Below are 3,799 nucleotides of genomic sequence, written 5' to 3'. Positions count from 1 at the left end.
TACACACACATACACACAGACACACAGACTATGCTACAATCCAAATTAAAGACAAACCCTCCACTAACTCACCCTATCATCAAACATTTACCATCTCTATGCCTTGTTCGAGTTGTGACGCAGGAAGAGGAGAGAGGTAAGGAGATAAATTTATTTACAACACGGCTGACTTGAGTTCATACCTCTCTTGTCGACAACCACCGACAGACCACAAGCACCTCCACCATCACATTATCACCACTATCACCACTTTTATTTCCGACATGATATCATGATACACAATGTGTGTGTGTGTGTGTGTGTGTGTGTGTGTGTGTGTGTGTGTGTGTGTGTGTGTGTGTGTGTGGTGTGGTGTGGTGTGTTGTGTGTGTGTGTGTGAAAGAAAGAAAGAAGAAAGAAATATATTTATTGCTCAGACTTTTTTACAAAGTATGGAACACAGCCCCTCAATATGTACATAATCTTATGTATCACCTAAACATTCGCAACAATGCATTAATAAACTGTGCCAGATTTATTAACAAGTTTACATTACCACTTTGCATCAGCTTGACAAATTTAAAATTATTTGGTTGCAATCTATAATATTTGGGTATGTATCTATTTCTCAATTGAAGAATTTCTTGATTTTGACAAATCAACAAAGCATGGTATTCATCCCTATCAATTCATTATTACATTTAGTACAATAACGCACCTCTCTGTCTGTTTGATTATATCTACCAACAATGATTGGTAATTTATTATTTCCGTGCGAAGCTTTGACAAACTTATACAATTATTTTTATTAAGTTTAAGCAGGTGTTCTTCAATTCCATAAATTTCTTTATATAATTTGTAAGTATTACAAATACCTTTATTTGATATGTTTTCGTACCACTTGTTTATCCATAAGTCTTTTAATTTTTGTTCAATCGCTTTTCTGAACCATTTAGGGTTACTAACTGTCTGCGCCATCCACACCCATGACATTCCACACTCTATACAAATATTTTTGATGTATTCTATCCATGGTGACAAATACAGACCGCTCGTATATAACTGTAATAAGCAATTATACATTATATAACTTAATTTAGTGTTCTTTCCGTCACTAACCTAGACCAATAACTTATCATCTTACACTTAATAGTTATATCACGAGGGTAAACCCCTAGTTCACCGTATACCATGTCTGTGCTGGTGTATCTATGTACATACAAAACGTGCTTCAAAAACTTCATATGTAGTAATTCTATTTCCCTTATAGTACAATCACCCCATATTTCACAGCCATATGTAAGTACAGGTACAACCATCGTTTTAAACAGTTCTATTTGAATATCAACTGGCAAGTCATATTTACGTGAAGTACCAATGATGGAATACAGAGCCCTGGTTGCCTGTTCCTTAAGAGCCAACTCCCCTTTCCTGAATCTACCATTTTAGTTAAACAAGACACCCAAATATTTGTACTCGTTAACAACCTGAATAGTCTCACTCCCTAATTGAAAATTATAATTACTTGTTTGTACCTGTCCTCTACTAAATACAACAATTTTGGTTTTGTCACAGTTAACCTTTAACTTCCAATCTAGACAATAATTATGCAAAGATGTTAGCGCCTGTTTCATATTCACTTCACTATCACATAGCAATACTGTATCATCTGTGTACATTAGCACAAATAATTTCAAATAGATATTAAGAAATTCGTTATCAAAATCTAAATATTTACAATTAAGTTCAAGAAGTTTGTCCTGCAAGTCATTAATATAAAAAGCAAATAACAATGGTGACAAATTTTCTCCCTGCCTAACCCCCATGTTACACGAAAATGTGTCCGACAATTTTTGATTCACCATCACACAAGATCTAACATTTTTATACATACTCTTAACAACATGTAACAATTTACCATTAACATTATCTCCAACCAGCTTAAACCATAATGCTTCCCTCCACACCATATCAAACGCCTTCTTATAATCTACGAACAAGCAAAATAATGTTTTCTTTTTTCAATTTAAGCAAATCAATAATACATTTGAGCAAATACATATGATCCAGGGTTGAATATCCTTGTCTAAATCCTGCCTGTGTTTCATTGATGATGTGGTTCGCTTCAGAATACTGATTCAAACGATTGTTCAAGATGGATGTAAATAACTTTCCCATACAGCTTAACAAGGTAATTCCCCGGTAGTTATTTGCGTCTCTGACGTCTCCCTTGTTTTTGTATAATGGTATTATTACTCCAATGGTCCACTCCATTGGGAAGACTCCTTCATCCAATATTTTATTAAACATCTTAACATAAAGAGGGGATAATAGATCTTGAGTACTTTTAATATATTCATTGATGATATTGTCAGAACCTGGTGATTTGTTATTTTCCAACTTATTGATGCATGTTTTTATCTCTTCAGACGTAATAGGGTTGTTCAATATGGGCACATTCCTCTCTTGGTTAATTTCATAGTCAATGGTGTCATTTCCCTCGTTATCAATAGTTAATAATGCTTTAAAGTGGTCGTAAAATATCTCAAGATTAAGTTCACTCTCCTTGTTTCCTCCTTGTTCACCTTTTAATATTTGCCAGTATGATTTTGGATCTTTGCTTTTGTTTTCTCTCAGTTTTTTTTCACAACAATGGAATTTTCTTTATTTTTCACCCTTGTTATTTTTTTTTTGTAGTTTTTACTTTTCTCTCTCATAATACTATACGTGACATGATTTTTTTGTTTATTGTGCTTGTTCTTAGCTTTGTGGTGTTGCTTTCTGGCATTATAACACTGTTTATTATCATAACCGTTCATATTGGTGTTATTGCTCTTTTTAATGTATTTACTTTTACTTTTGTGGGAAATACCTTCATAGCAGGTTCTACTAGTACTAATTGTAATTGGTGTGTTATGTCATCCACAGATAAAACGTCAACTGTATGAAGTAGTTCATGCACTCTACTGACATCCACATGACTCACATATTCCTCTTTTCTCTCATGACTCCATTTACCTGGTATTGTTCTCACTATTTCCTCCTCTTTATTACTCTCTCTCGTTGTCTGTCATACCACACATGCAAATTCTAGCACCGTCTGCAAACCACAATGCACATCCGAAAACAATGGCTCAAAATCCAATACCTCCAAATTTTTAACATGTTTCACAACATTGCAAGTACCTATAACATAATCAATACTTGTATTGTATGTGGTAGTATATTCACCAATTCCCAAGTCATTGCCAACCCTTCCATTAAAAATAACGGCGTTATTGTTTTTTACATACTTCTACTAATCTCTTACCGTAGGAACTTCTGTCAGGGGTATTGTCTTTATTACTCCTACTCATTAAACATCCTGCAGCACTTAACACAGCGTTGACATCAACTACTGGCAATATATCGTCCTCAGTTATATCAGCAACATCTGACAGTATACTAGTATGTGCGTTAAAGCCCCCCACTGACAACGTGAAAACAATCTGAATGAGACAGAAAAAACTCACCAAGTTCATTAAAATGTTCTCTCTTAGCATACCGTGAGTGGCTTGGTGGTATGTAAATACAGCTAATAAATAAATTATTTTCCAATCCAAGATCTTGTCCGTTTACGCAGATAGATAATAAGGTTTCCTCACTACTTTTAATTTCTTTCCACTTTATACTTAGAGTGTTTCTCACACCAATTAAAAGACCTCCTGATTTATATCTAGTTAGAGCACTTCTGTTCTTATACACAATATCAAACCCGTTATTTACCGTTATTTTCCTAACGTTATTCATGTCAGCGTCATCACACCTGGTTTCACACATG

This window comes from Portunus trituberculatus, chromosome 40 (assembly GCF_017591435.1).
Source record: "Portunus trituberculatus isolate SZX2019 chromosome 40, ASM1759143v1, whole genome shotgun sequence".
NCBI lineage: Eukaryota > Metazoa > Arthropoda > Malacostraca > Decapoda > Portunidae > Portunus > Portunus trituberculatus.
Note: the sequence above shows the minus strand (reverse complement) of the source record.